At 44.3% G+C, this 16074-nt stretch overlaps 1 protein-coding gene and 1 non-coding gene across 2 annotated transcripts in view; one reads left to right on the forward strand and one right to left on the reverse strand.

Annotated features, from left to right (window-relative positions):
* DNAJC5 (DnaJ heat shock protein family (Hsp40) member C5) overlaps positions 1-11939 on the reverse strand; it is a 244403-nt gene extending 232464 nt beyond the window's left edge. Inside the window, exon 1 of the mRNA XM_078651667.1 lies at positions 11699-11939. The gene's annotated coding sequence lies outside the window, so the exon portion shown is untranslated. The remainder of the gene's footprint in view (positions 1-11698) is intronic.
* A 586-nt stretch (positions 11940-12525) lies between these two features.
* On the forward strand, positions 12526-12597 carry TRNAE-CUC (transfer RNA glutamic acid (anticodon CUC)). Its single transcript has one exon. It is a non-coding gene; the product is annotated as a tRNA-Glu (tRNA).
* The last annotated feature ends 3477 nt before the right edge of the window (positions 12598-16074 follow it).

A 16074-nucleotide genomic window follows, 5' to 3' on the forward strand; every position in this document is an offset into this window, starting at 1 on the left:
TGAAGGATACAGTGATAGCACGGTCCCCGGTAATAAACACAATGGCAATGAAAACAACTTCTGTATACATATCACTAGAATCGATTTTACCTGCATAATTTCTGGGCCATAGTAGTAAATGTGGCAATATTATAGAAAAATATTATAAAAAAACAATGGTCTTCAGTATGTAAGGGGTAGAGAGGAAATGATATAGACTTAGATAAGTACTATATGGATTTTTCACATGTCCAGCCGGACAAGGAAGTTTATTCAATAGATTTAAGAAATAAGGAAAAATCAAGAACGAACAAAATACAGCAAGGCACAATCCTGTACCAAGTATGTAGGAAGGGGAAGGATTAAGGGAAGGTAGTGAGGGAGAGGAATTCTGTGGGACAAACAATAAACAGGCAATAACTTGGAGCAAACGGCGGCTTGCACTTAATTTACACAATAATGTAAATGTGGGCTAGATAATTAGGCTGTTTAGATGTACCTTGTCATCGTCTACAGTGGCTTCAATGAATCTACATCACAGGTGTCCAATGTAGGCCTAGAGGGCAGATTCATACCACATTTTTAGAGCAACCAAATAAAATATATCTACATCAAATTAATCTAAATGAAACTCATTTACATGTTCAGTGGTTATCCTAAAAATCTGGCAAGGAGCTAGTTTTCCTAAACACAAGTTTTACCCTTTTAAGAATTGAACATATGGCTTATTTCCGGGCTCACTGTGCCACTGGATTCAAGCTATTCTGGCTGATGAGGGGTGAAACCCTGAAACCGGTCCTAGGATGCTGGTTTCCGGTCCATGGAGGACCTGGCTTGGCAGTTCGGCCTGGACTGTTCCCATGAGGCACAGGGTCAAGACTGATTTGCAAATGGCCAGGTCTCAACTGGGGTGGCATAGTGAGCAAAAGAATGATGGATTTAACCTAGATCTCTTGACTTGGGGTGAATGTTTTGATTTGTTCAGCAATCCGTCCATTAATTCTTTGCCTTTTTATTATCATGGTACCCACAGCAGTGCCCAGAAACCTTCTGCCTTAGATCATATTGTGTACTTGGTAAAACCACCCTCTTGTACCCACTAGCCAGAGCCTAATCCATGCCCTATAGGCATGGTCTTTGTCCATTCCCATTGATTAAGGTTGCAGAGCATGGCCTTTGGTTGTGCTCTGTGCTCAGTTTGACTGCAGAGGGCTGCTCCTTTGCTAAGGCGGAGGAGCGTTGCCCCACAGGAAAAATAAAAAGATAATTACGGCATGCTATTATCATTTTATTTTTCAGTACTCCTCTGTAGGGGCGGGCGGGCTGGACTGCCCATAGAGCAGAGAGAGGAGTGGTGGGCACTCTCTAAGTGCACATGATGGTTTGGCCGGCCATCTTGAGCCTGCCAAACCGTCATGCGCACTTGGATGTTCTCCACGACCAGGCTCCCAGTCCCCCACCTGAGCGCCGAACCATGGCGCTTAAAACAATCACAACACTGCTATCAGCAGCTTCGTGATTAGGTAGGAGAGTCTGGAAGCCTTGGTGTTTCCTGTTCCTGCATCGACAAAAGAAGAAGAGGACAGAGGAAAAGAGACAACTAGTAAGTAAGTTAAAAAAATATTTACCTTTATTATTTTTTTAACCCCCTTTCTCCCCTGCCCCACCACTACTGCCCCATAGCCTCTAAGAGATTGGCTTTTGTCTATGCCCTACACCATTCCCTTATTATCTGGCCCATGCCCAGCTAGTGCGGACTACTAGGCACAGCCTCATCACCCTTCTCCCAGTACCCACTGGGTACAGCCCGCTTCTGGATGCAGAGCATGGTAAATGTTCCTGCCATGATCGATTTCTATGGATGTAGCCATAGTAGGACACTGGGTGCAGGGCCTGGCTACAGAGCCCTACGTTTCCCAGCTTCCCATATGGCAGGGTATGACTGGAAATGTCAGGCACAGGGTTTGGTCATGATCTGTATCCAGTGTTGCCTCACCAGAAACCTATAGGAATGGCCTTCTGACTGTACCGAGTGGCTACCACGTAAAGGGTGTGGCCATCAGCCATACATGGACACAGTATTGATGGACCCAGTTCTTTATACATTACAAAGTTAAAGTGCAGAAAGCCACAGCACACATCTACATTAAAAAAAATGGGTGCACTCAATTTGGTTATGCTTCGCCTAGTTGCTTTTACTGTAGCCCTTGCGAATGCACATTAGGGGTTAAAATAATGGAATCATGTTTTGTACCTTGACCAATCCGTAACAGTCCCTAAAGATCAACCAAAGGTGAACTGGAACATTTCTACAAACAGCATCCAAGCCAACAGCAAAACAAAAAGATTGTTCCTATGTAAAGTGAGATCTAACTAGAAAAAGAGACACGCTATCGCCATCTGGGTGTTTATTTTTAGCCACTGGGAAAAATACAGTTAAATACTAAGATCAGTAACGTCGCAATATTATAAAACAGAAAAATGACATAAAAACTGAGCTTATGGGAAGTTACGGTATTGATCTAAAACAAGAATTTAAAACAAGAATAAAAATGTCTGAAATTCATCAATTATGATCTATGCAACCATAAACCTCTCCATGCACAGGTCATGACATTACAAATGACATCACGGATGACATTAAATAAGTAGCCTGACCCAATTCCCTTGACCCTGCTAGAAAACGGTCATTGTCGTAAGCCCAGTCCTCCCATCACAAGTGCCCACTCCGCATCGGTTTCCAACAAACCCGGCAGGCATTCTCCTAACACCAGCACTGACTTGGAATGGTCCTCGAGCAAATATGAGTGATCTTGCAAGATATGTCCTACTTCCGTTACCCAGTTCATGTTTAGCAGTGGTTTTGTATGTGCTAAACTGGCACTGGGCATTGCGAGTGGCATTCACTCACATACTGTAGACAATCTGAGTAAATGTACCCTCTGACCACGCCCAGTGAACCGTGGCAGTGCCTGTGGTTATGCGAATTTCTACTTTGTAGTTTCAAACATTACAAGCAAGAGCAGAATAACGTCATAATCTAAAACCAGCACAGCTTTATATGTGATTGCCCGAGATGTATACGCGATTGTGCAATATCTAAGTGCCATGATTGCATTGGACATACAAAGAGGAGTTGAAAATGAGCTAATATCTCAATCAAGTTTTCTACCATTCTCTGTAGATGCAACCAATTTCTTGGATTGACAGCCCCACAATAACTGGCAGATAGCAAAAGTTCTCATCCTGACAGACTATCAGTGAACATCACTTGAATACAATGGGCTGCAAGAAAGAATGCACACTGATAGACTGCAATGTGATTATAATCACACCCTTTTCCCGGACCTGCTAAACGGCTGTAAAGGCCCAAACTGTGGTCGTCCACCACATCTCACTCAGTCACTCTCAGATTTGGTTTTTCACCTCATGGTTATAGGGCTTATAATAGAACGGACGTCTTGAAATCTTTACTTCCCCTGCCAGTCAGAGTATGCTGTCAATCGTTACTGGCAGTGGCGTAACACAAAATGAACCCCTCCCCTTCCAAAATGCGATGAGGGGCCCATGAGTCGCCCATGTCTCTTTTATTTAGAGAGTATTATATAGCGCTGACAAGACCCGAGGGTATCAGAGCACTTTACAACATGTACAAAGGTAAATAAGAAAGATGGATTCTTTGGCGTTGGGCTGAATGGGGGCACCTGGAAGCCCCTTACAGCTGCAGGGGCTTGCCCTACGCCCCTGGTCAGATGGTCTCACTTACGTCATCACGGGTGACCTTCCAGTTCTCGAGACACCAGGGGCCTCATTTATGAAAAGTGACGCATCGCTGCGTGAAAACAGTGATGCGTCACTTTTCACTGCGCCATCCTTGCGACACCAATGATGCGTCATATTTACAATATGACGCATCATGGTGCAAGGAGTTACAGATACGTCAGTATTTCTGACGTATCTGTATGGCGCAAAAGTGACGCATTGCTGGAGTGTGTCACAAAAGTGACGCAACTCCAGCAATGTTTCCTTTCACATGGGGCAAGCCCTATGTGAAAGGGCCTGCGTCAGTCTTATGCCTGCTGTGAGGCAGGCGTAAGAAATTGACGCATTTGTGTCCTAGAAGTGGCGCAGTGAAATCTTATATATTTCACTGCGACACTTCTATGACCCTTTCCTGCGTCAGAACGCCCCCCTGCATACATTATACCTGGTGTAGGTATAATGTAGCGCAGGGGTTTACAAAGTGACGCATCTACCTAGATGCGTCACTTTGTAAATATGGTGCAACAAGGCACATTTTTTACGCCACTGGTGCGTCACAAAAAGTGACGCACCGGCGGCGTAAAAGTGACGCACAGCCTCATAAAGGAGGCCCCAGGCTTCTTGCATGTTTTACGTGCGCGCGCCACAAACGGTTGCCTGACAAATCACAGGAACCCTAATATCATCTCTTGGGGGTGTCCCCTTTGAGGGAAACAGACACATTAATCTTTGAGCGGTTCAACTCCCACAGAGTTTATCTATTTTTTAGTACAGGCACTATTCATCTTACTGTCCTCCACAAAATCTCTGCCCCTGTGACACGGCAGCAGTCCCTGTAACACGGCAGCAGTCACACTAACCTGCTAGTGGGCTCTAGCGTTGCGATCTCGCTTTCCAACAGTCTCACTCAACATGTGATATTTTACGATGTTACGACATGAGTCATTTTATAGAGGTTAAATCTGCCCCAAGGCTGTCTATAGTCGCACCCCGTCTGTGCACTCAAAAAACCGCCTTTTCTTAACTATGCTCTCTTTCGCGAGGTTGCTTGCCATCGTCCTCGCCTGAGGAGAGACTGCCACCGTGTGTGGCGCACCTCCACAATCCGCCCCCAGGCCCGGAGGGCTAATCCCCTGGGAGGGCACAGGAGCGAACAAAGGCGGGATCTCGCCATCTGTCAGGCGCGGAGGGACCGTGAATCAGCAGGGCCTGGGCGACGCGCTCTGCTTTTAAAGAAAACTGCTGGAAGCCTCGGAGCAGGCCGGGGGTGGACCCCTCAGCTAAGAGCCCGAGGCAGGGCAACCGGAGAAACTGAAACGCGTCGGTGGCGTTCCTGGCTGCGCCCTGGGCAGTGGGATTGACGGGTGCCCTTGTACAGTGGCTAGGGTAACAGGGTGCACTTTCAAAGATGCTGAATCACGAAAGGCGGGCCGAGAAGCGCTGTGTGATTCCTCAAAGAAGCCTGTAAATAACAGAGCTCCCAGCATTAACCCCTTCAAATTTGAACTACAGCCTGGTCCATGCCAAGGCCTCTAACTGTGTCAGTTTGAAAATGAGGCTAAGCCAGAACTCTGGACCTCACCAGGGTCCCACACTCACAATTGGGTCACTTTAAAAAAAGGCCGCAGCTTTACTTGCAAACTATGCGTTAGGATGGCACCTGCCTAGAGCTACCGCTGGCCCTCTGTAGGAAACCAAACCCCATACCAGTGCAGGGCTCGGCTATATGCTACCCAACATTGGTCCCTTTACCACATGCACAAATTCCTTCCACAGGGGCGAATGGCTCTCAAATTGAACAGCTGACTGAACATGCCACCTTCCAATGCGATTGCTGGCTACCCACCTTCAGCATTGGGAAAGGAAAGCCCCGAATCAAGCATGCATTTTTTATCTCCAGATGCAGAACTACCAACAGGCTTATGGGGGATTCCCCTCTACCATCCCCTCCCCTAACCCCCAACACAGTCAACTAGTAGCCCTGGCTCCATGTAGCCTCCGAGGGAGAGTATGCCTGCGGCGAACAAACAAAAAAGCACATATGCCAACTCCATAGTCTGCTCTGATGACCAGGCATTCTCAGCCTGCTTCAGCGCGGCATTACTACCAGCTTCCTAATATCCCTAAATCTAGGCAATAAAAACACGCAGTGCAGCATTGATGGTGCACCCTTTCAAACACATTTTCATCTATATGCCTCAGACATTTCTGAAAACAGATTGACAACGAAGGTTATCAATTGCTACCAACATACCCGATAGTCCCAGGGTTGCTGAGCCTCCTGCTTGAAAGTGTTCAGTGGGTCACCACTTACAAATCTGGACAAGTCAGACTGTTGACCATCTAGCATACCTTCAAAGAGAAGAGTAAGTTGGCTGTGGGCCAACCAGTAATTGGCTGGACCAAGTTGGCCCATATTACTTTTTGCATGTAGAAGAAACTGCTTTGAGGTTAAACAAATACCCCCTAAAATCAGTGAGACATACATAGTGGAAAAGATGTTTGAGACATGACAATCCAGATGGGGTTTGGATGAAGGCATACAGAGCATGTTTTGATAGAATGTATTAATTCTTGTGTAATTTGTTTACTGGGGAGTAATAACTAAGGATCACCTTAGAAGAAAGGGCTTGTTAAGGGTTTCCAGGTGAGAGCAGGGTTTAATTTGGATGTTCTGTGTTTCCGTTTTTATGCAAGTCAAGGTGACAGTGTTGTTGCGACCAATGGCTGCAAAGATCCATGGAGAGGTCACAAGTGATGGTGCAGACAACGGCAAGGATTACAGCTGAAATGTTAGCTGCTTGGTTGATCTTAAAGAAGTAGAAACAGTTTCAGAGAGCTGATTTTCCTTATGTGGACGTTCAACTGAAAATGAAATTCCACTTGGTTTAGAATCATTTTTTTATTCCCTCCAAATGCTTTCCTTTTTGTGCAGAAAGCACCTGGGGTGTTACTCTGGTTGAATCAAGCAAGGTCTAGTCAGTTTTAATTAATTCTTCAGGCACTTCTAAGGAAAACAAATCGTCCAAAGCATTAATGAGTGTCCTAGAAAGCAGATAACATGTAAGGAAAAGAAGGAGCAAGTGGGAGAAATTGACAAAGAGGCTTCTTTAAATAAAATTGGTGTCTGCAGTTTTTCCAATCAAAAGATCAACACACAGGTATCGGTTACTGCCTCTTTCTTAGCAAGGTTAATAGGAAAGACGAGGGAGGAAGGAGCAATGTCAGCACATCAGCATAACACATCAAAAGATTAAAATGGTATAAATCATGCTTTTCGAAATGTTTAGGCAGGTACATGCTCAAGTTATTGGAATACTAGTAAATAGATTTCAGCAAAGGCTTAGTAGGGGTGAAAATAAAGTTACTTGAAGAGGTTTAAGCTTCTTAGGATGAGTATTTCGTTTCAGAGATGGAGCAAGGATGTCGAAAAGTCAGTGAAGTTCTCCAGGAAGTGCAGTAAATGAAAACTTATAACATTATGGAGCTAAATGGCGGAAAATAGGCAGGTCAGTCAGCTTATACTGGGCTTTGGGAAACATACATGTTTTGCCTGGTGATCCAGAGCACCCTGCCGCCCCTCCGAGGAATCTTTGATTAGTAGTGGCAGATGATGCATCACATTCAAGAAGTGACTGTTCCATGACAAAAAGGTAGTTGTACCCACAAGCAAAGGGGACCATTACAGAAAGTTACATGCTGATGTTTTCTTACTGTGGCTGATGGTCACTTTCGAGAACCTTAGCTACTTGAAGACACTGAGAGGGGAAAACCACCAACTGCACAGAGGAACAATTTCCCAATTAACCTAATAATCATTTAGCTTACAGTAATAACTGAGGTCACAAACTTGAAAAGCAAATAAAGATGCAGCATGAAACAGAACCTACTAACAGGAAAGTGGCACACTAGATGGTATATCGACGGATACTAATAAGTAGTCTGCTGCACCAATGACCATTCACTCACACTCCAACTTTCCAGAAATCAACATATTTTATTAACCTACCCATTGTATATCCACTTGATGAGAAAGAGATAAAGCCAATGGATAGGTCTCGAGCATAAATAAATACTGAATATTGCCCTGATCAATTAGATTGTATCTGAAAATGATTGTCTATTTGTACTGCTTCTGAAGCTCGGAGAGACAAATAAAAAATACAAGCATTGGTGAAGTCACAAGGTCTTAAGTGTAAGCAGAAGTAAAGATTCTGACTCATTATGTAAACTCTAGTGGGTGAACGAGGGAGGGGCAGCAAGGAGGCTACACAGAGGAAGGAGGGAGGGATGGGGAATGCATATAGACAGACAAGAAAAATAGGGGGGCTGCGCCCTCCCATCAAATACTAATAGTCAAAGCATACAGAAATATGCAAAAGGAAAAAGAGTTCCCCAACATTAGCAAAGAAAATATACAGTTCATCTAATCAAAACACTACAAGATCAAAATGTTCCTGGGCAGGACAAATACAAAAGTAGGAAGGTAAGGCATCGAGTCAGGAGAAAGACAGCAAAGCAACCCATTCATAAGCACGGTATGACAAAGTTCATTTTAAGTATATGTAATGTATTGGAAACGTTAAGTCTGTCAACAGACAACTAAAGCCATCCTAGTTGACCCAACCAGAATAATTTAGAGCATGAAAAGATAGCTTGTTGAGCAGAATGAGATGTGAAAAAAGGTTTGCCACTTCTATGTAACTTCATGGACACAAGCATAAACTTATGGATCCACGGTTCTGTAGTTGTACAAAGCCATGTAGGAACAATCCAAGTTGACTGGTGGTGCAGTAGAAATGGAGAACTTTGGCTTGGGTTTTGCTGAGTAAGACATGTACATTCTCTTTGTAAAACTGAAGACGACAATAAGCGTAGGAGGTAAATTCTGAAACTTTTTTTTTTAATGGACCTCAAAAAGATTAATAATGCACATTCCTTACCTCAAGTGAAGCCAAAATGATCTATCAGGTTCAAGATCTATTATTAGGTCTCACCTACCAGATAGCGTTTAGATGTTTGCAGTCGAACGTCTCTTGTGGACCATACCAAAAACTTACAGTGGGCTTACAGCAGTGCCCATTCCTTACTGCTAGTTGACTTTATTGTCACTCATTTGATTGCTTCTGATTCAATGGTTCGCCTTCCTCATCTTTTGTTTGTCCCTCCCCTAAAGCATACCCTCTTTACCATGCGTTTGATTGGCTGACTAATAATCTTCCAATGCTCGCTTTTAGGGAACTACCTTATTCTTTTTATTTCAGCACATCATGAGAGGGAATATGTTTCTAGCGCTCTCGTTTGCTGGTTCCCTCTCCCAGACAGCTGTGTGCTCTTTGTTGCTCCCCCTTCCCTCCCCGTAAGCTGGCCCCTTATCCTAGACCTCTCTAGCCTTTTTATTATTTTTTGGGCCCTTCTTGGCCGAACCTCAAGCACCTCCATTGCTCCCTTGTCCACTACCCGCTGCTTCCACCTCAACGGGTCCCAGAATCCATCACGGTCCATAACATTTTTTTAATTTATTTTATTTGTTTTGAAGGGCGCAGCAGCTGCCATTTACAGCATCACTGCTCTCTCAATTGCCACAAGAGAGACGCAAACTCCTGTATTGTTTAAAATTTAAGTCTTTGATTTAAGTCATGATGATAATGCAGATGATGATGTGCAGCAAGTGCAGAAAAACAGCTAACCCGTTTCGGCATTCATGAAACCTTATCGGGTGACCAAGGGGTAGTGAACACCAAAAGGCGTTGGGTGTTTTTCTGCTTTTGCTGCATGTTGGTGCCTGCATTATTATTATGACTTAATAAATCAGAGACTTCCATTTTGAACAATACCAGAATGTGTGAGTCTCTTGTGGCGGTTGAGAGAGTAGTTTTGCACACATAAATGGTGATGCAAGGGCACAATACAGTATCACTCATGTACTAGGGAATTATGAGGCTGACAGAGGTGATTGTGTCATTATGAGTTTTTACCAATGCTGTACAGAAAGGGCAAAAAGCATTTGCACACAAAGGAGAAAACTACAGGCTTGGCCAATGCTCGTTAAATAAACTAAGCATGTTGGAAACTGCAACTGGGGGAACAAGAAATTGTAGTGACTGTTTAAATTAAAACATTGTACCCTCAGTGGGTGCAATGTTCCAGTATCATTATAGCTCATAATTACAAAAGGGTTGGACTGGGACAGAAAATAGGTTCGGGCACCAAAATAAAAGTGGCCCCATTAGTGAATTAAATAGCTACAAAACTGGCCAATATTTGCAAACTGGGACATTTTTGTACTTGTAAACACACACTCTATAAGAATTTTGCATGGTATGAGAGACTGAATATATTTGTGCTTGCAGCCAGCAGTGTTTGTTTTAATATAAGGGAAATCAAATGTAAAATCCAGCCCACAAGACTATAAAACAGGCCCAGTGTGGCCTACAGAAATGAATACAAGTCTACAGACGTAGCAGCCAAAACTGGATACATTATCTCCAAATCCTTCCAGAACGGGACACAATGTCTCCAATCATATTGAATCAGTAATCAGGGGAAACAGTTTCCTTTTCCTGGAGTGCATTACTCCCTATGCAGCCTATGCTCCATGTTGCTCTCCTCACATTTCTCAGCTACTTTGCAGGAATCTGTCTATAGTAATCCCTACCATTATGCGACATTTCAAATTTAATCTGCCATGTTAAGTATTGGTTGGGCTTTCTATTAGGTTAGATTTCATTTCGATATCACATAAAATCCTACATATATGAGTACTTTAAAAATTTGCAATACAGTTCGGAAAAGTAAACTTCGTGTCTCTTGCAAGAGGTCCTCAGTACACTAATTCCAAGAACAGGTAAATAATGCACCAAATGGTTCTAAATGCAGAACAATCTTAGTAAAAAAAAAATCCTAGCAAAGATACAATGCGAATTGAAACAAGTAGGCATACAATAAATCTTCTCCATCACTTTACTACAGAGAGACTAGACTGCATAAACATTAGTCAACCAGGAAGAGTATCTGGGAGGGTGGTGGAGGTACAGGTAACATATACGATAAAGTATCACATACAAGCTTGTCTGGGGCGAGGGGGAGGTGGTACGGGTATCATACCCTGGGGAGAAATAATTGTAGCTCTTTGGTGGGGGAGGTATGCAAGTCTTGAGTGAAGATCAGAACCATATTTCTTAGAGGTGAGTAGATTAGATGACCTATACCTTAGCAGTGGGGTCCTTCTATATTTGAGGGGAAGGGGAATTACTGGCGTCTTAAACGTGACATTTCACTTGTGAAGGTGCCCTTAAGTAGGAGGCTGCAAAATGTAATGAATAGAGTGGACGGAGAATTTATCATAACGTTTATTGTTCATAAGAGGTATACATGTGTGTGGTTTTATATGTAAGGGTTCTCGGACATGAAAATGTGGGGTTAGCTTGAAATTGAAATAGAGGTGTATCATGGCTGATAGGAGAGGAGGTACTTTCTATGCACGTCAGGCAAAAGCATATGTGCCTAGGGGACCGAGTAGATATACTGTACCTTAGAGAAGGTGGTTTTGATAAAAGTGGGAATATATTCGGGTAGGGGTACTCCATCCAGCAAGATTACACTGACAACAGAAGAGGCACAGTGCATAGGCGAAAATATATATATTTGGACGGGAGACAGGTCACCTTATATCTAGGTGCCAATCACGGTTATTTCTAGGAGCGTTAATTATAGTTAAGGAGGAAATGTGTACAATGATTTCAGACACAGATTTCAATCTGTCATAACAGTAAAGAGGGCCCACTGACACTAAAATGCCGGCCCCACTTTAACTTTACATCCTAATCGTTGGACTGAAAAATTTTGTACAGGGTTACAATCAGAAAATTGTAATTTTTAACACAAAATATTAGTAGGTGGGAACCGTCACCTGAGCGCTGTCCAGGGTACATAAACACCCTGGCCCTTCACTCACCTTTCGATGGGGATGTTAATTAAAGGGGCTGGAGGGGTCTCCGGCGGCGGCGGTGCTCCGGTTCCTTGTACCCCGGATCTTCAACTGCCCCGCTGGCACCGTCCTTCGGTCTCCGCGTCCCCGGTGCTTCGCTCTCCCGGTATCCCGCTGCCCCCGATGCTCTGCTCCTCCCCCTCACATAATCTGCAGAGCCCAGATTGAGAGACAAGCAGGGGAGGGGGCAGCGTGCGCGGTCACAGAGCGGGGGAGAAGCCGTGCGCGCTCACAACCCTCGGAGCGCGCTGCGGGAGACCCTTGCGGTGCGGAAGAGCTTCTGGCGGCCATCTTGGAGCGGTACTTTCTCGCTGGTACGACAGTGCGACTCGATAACTCTGCGCACCTACGTGAGCGCCGATTGTCTTATTTTAGAGCACTCTCTTTTTTCATTGGCCTTTGACACGTTCCTCATTTGCCTTTGAGCTTTGTTTTTGCTACCCAGTACACACACTTCGTTTTTTTTTTAAATCACAGTTTCCATTCTGCGCACTGAGCGCTCTTGCCGACCTTCTTTCTATTTCTCTCTTGTCCCTTTTCCGTTTCTTTTTTTCGTGCTTCTACGGCGAATATAGGCCAATCCTAAAAGGCCTTCAGGGTTTCAGAAAGTGACGTAATTGGTTTAGCGTTAAGCTTTCGTGTTTGTCTCAGTTGTAATACTAGAACAGAACGGGTTATGCCCTGTTATATTTCAAGCGGCTGAGTTACAGCAGTTGAAACAACTGAAATAATGAACATCTTGCTCATATACATTATATTTCATAGAAGACTTGTGTTCAAGTTGTTTAACAGCTTCCCTGGTGGTCTAGTGGTTAGGATTCGGCGCTCTCACCGCCGCGGCCCGGGTTCGATTCCCGGTCAGGGAACAGCAACATTTTTGCTTTTAAAATTTAGAATGCTCATTTGCAAGTCTTAATTATGACGTATTTTTCTTTTAAAATCGAGGACGCTCATTTACAGGTTTTAAGGATTATCTCCCAATAATAGATTTCAGTCACAAACGACATCCTATTTGTTAATTGTGTTAAATGATGGATTAAAAAAAATAAATAAAATTAACTTAGATCCAAGAGCCGGAGTGCGGGTTAATGGAGCAGTGTCAAGGTCTTTTGCGAAACACGGAGGCACACGACAAGGGTGCCCACTCTCCCCGATAATCTTTACGATTCCTCTTGAGGAACTCGCAGCATTGATCCGGGGGGACCCAATGGTCAGTGGCATAGACATCGGGCGGCCGGGGTGGATGGGTAGTGCGTATTTCTCTATACACCGAAAATGTACTACTATACGCATCCAGCCAACAGGTTCATTAATGTACTCTGACTCTTTGGCTCTTACCCTGGATACCGGATTAACTGGGACAAATCCTTAATTTATACCCTATCATGGGAACTCCCACTGCTCACAACCGACTGCGTGGCCATGGTTCAACACGACAAGTTCAAATACCTAGGCATAGGGCTCACGGGGTCGGCAAAGGAATTCCTACGCCTAAACATAAACGCTCAACTGACAAGACTGCGCGAGGACGTGGTACAATGGCGACAACTGCTGTTGTCTCTCATAGGTAGAACAGTGCTTTTTAAGATGATGGCCCTCCCGCGCCTGCTCTATGACCTGCAGAGTACCCCATACAAGATTCCGAACACCTTTCTCCGGGCCATAGAGGGGGGACAACGTAACCTCCTGTGGGAAGGAGTTTAACCAGGCATACCACTGCGCAAACTCTAACACAGAGTCTATGAGGGAGGACTGGAGGTCTGCCAGACATCCAAAACTACTTCCTATTGGCCCAACTTATTAAGGTCAACGGGTGGGCCTTTGCACCACACTCTGAGCTGGTGTACCGGGTGGATCGATTCACTATGAGAAAAGGTGGGCATCTTGCGACCCTATATCGTAAAAGCAGAGACAGGTCCCTATCCACAGATACACAAGCGGTGGTGCGGCATGCAAAGGCCACAAAACTGCTAGGATGGGAGTCCAGGCTGAATCAGCAGACGCCACTCTGGGAAAGCGACTTACTGGCCGAAGTGGGGCACCTACAGGGATTTCGCAGATAGAGCCTCATTGGTATAGACTCCCTCTAGGACATATAGAGAAATGGGAATATGATTACCTTTACTAAGCTCCAGACTGAATATCAAATGGCCGGCGGCGAACAGTTTCGCTACCTACAGGTAAGACGCCAAGTGCCAGAGGGAGAATTCCTGCCCGAATATTCCTCTGTGGAGGACCGACTCCTACTTGACCCCATGCTTGACACAGAAGTCTCCCTCACATACCGTAAGATAATGTAATCCTCTGTTACCCTTTGGGCCCGCTGAGAGAGGCCTGGGAATCAGACCTGGAGTTGCTCAAAGATGACGACTGGCAGGAAGTGATCCAGAGCCCCCAAATGGTTGCTATACGAGCAAGAGTCAAACTAATTCAACTTAGAGTCCTACATAGGTCATACACCCCCAGACAGCTTCACCACAGACTAGGGAGATTAGACATAGACCATTGTGCCAGGGGGTGCGGGATGGTGGGCACCTTCTACCATATCATCTGGGGACGTCCCAAAATCCAGCGTTACTGGTCAGAAGTGGCTGGAGTGATGTCTGAGGTTCTAGGCCTCCGCATACAGCTTGACGCACGATGGCCCCTACTGGGAGTCACAGGGGAGTCCGCATGACCCACACACATAAAAGCCTTGCTCATGCTAACCTTGGGAGTGGCAAAGCGAAACATTGCAAGGCTGTGGTGGGCTCAGGAGGCACTGAGGCTTACCAGTTGGAAGCGGGATATGGACTGGTGTCAACTTGCAGAGAAGGTGATGTACGACAGCAGAGGCTGTGCCAAGAAATGGGACAAAATCTGGACTTCATGGGGGAAATATAGGAACTAGCTAATTGGCATGGCCAAAAGCAAGGGAACAATAGATGAACACTACAAGAAGAGCCAAGGGCTATACTAGAGATGCCTCCCAAGCACATGATACACTGTACCTCATGTCTCGAATGCTGTTCAAATAATGTTATTCAATGATCATTGGTAGTAATGGTGGATCAAACACGCTTTAATAAAAAGATTATTTAAAAAAAAAAATTACTTTTTTATTATTAACACTAGTAATATGTTCAAATAATAATTTTTACCATAAACGTAAGGGCTATCTTTTTCATTCTTTAATGATTTGCGGCAAACATGGTACCTTGAGTTTAACTCAGTTACTATTGGGACATATTAATAGGGCCATTGAAGATGACCTTGTAGTAATGGGTTTGTAATTGTGTATTGTGTCTCCTTTAAAAGAATGAGGGACATGGTAGAATGTGGTGATAGCCTGTGTGTATGTGTATGTGTATGTGTATGTGTGTGTATATATATATATATATATATATATATATATATATATATATATATATATATAAGGTCATAGAATGTGGGTGGCATAGATACTCGTCTGCTTACCAGATGGCAGTGTAGATCCCTGTATGGAGAAATTTGGAATAAACAGTATCTTTGGATTACAAATGCGTGTGAGCAGTTACTACATTGTTTTGGTGACAAGCAGGAGTTAATTTGGACAGACTTGGTCGGCATGGAATTTCTGTGTGGAAACGTTTTGCCACTTGCATTTCAAGACACAGCACAGAAGATAAGGCAGTGCAGTAACACTTCGATGGACACGTACTGGTTTTTTCCCTAGTCTCCAAATAGAACATCAATGCCTCAAGAGCCTCTTCCTGGGGTATTTGGGTGTATAAGGACACCACATCCATAGTAACCATCATCTGTTTCGTCTCATCATAATCAACTGTTGCCAATCTGTTGGGATCACACGGAAGCGAGGCTTGGCACAAGGATTTATTTTCCATCTCGCCGGCAGCTTCCGTATCCCAAGGACGATTGCGGAAAGGACTTACTACACGCCAGACTACCAGGCAACGTGGGCAAGAATTAATTGATAAAGAAAAGCAGTTTTCAGGTAAAACCCTGGATGGCCAGCCGTTCCGGATTATTAACGCGATGAAGAGACGGATTTAGGCTTTTTGGGCCAGGTTCCAACTTGTCTCTTTTTTGGTTCACCCAGATTCGACTCTGCAAATTTCTGGTCCACGCCATGAAGCGGTCCGGGGACACAAAATAACTGACCATGATTCTACGGATCGATTTCTCTGCAATGTAACTAAACCGGTAAGTGACAAATAACGCTGTTGCTCCACTAATTAATTAATTAATTTGTACCCCGACTATAGACTGACAGACTATTTCGTGTGATGTCTTGTCTCCTATAGATGTGTGTACACCTGCACAAGTAACAGTCTTTTTACAGGAAATCAGGTAGGCAGAAGGCA

Source organism: Lissotriton helveticus, chromosome 7, assembly GCF_964261635.1.
Source record: "Lissotriton helveticus chromosome 7, aLisHel1.1, whole genome shotgun sequence".
Lineage (NCBI taxonomy): Eukaryota > Metazoa > Chordata > Amphibia > Caudata > Salamandridae > Lissotriton > Lissotriton helveticus.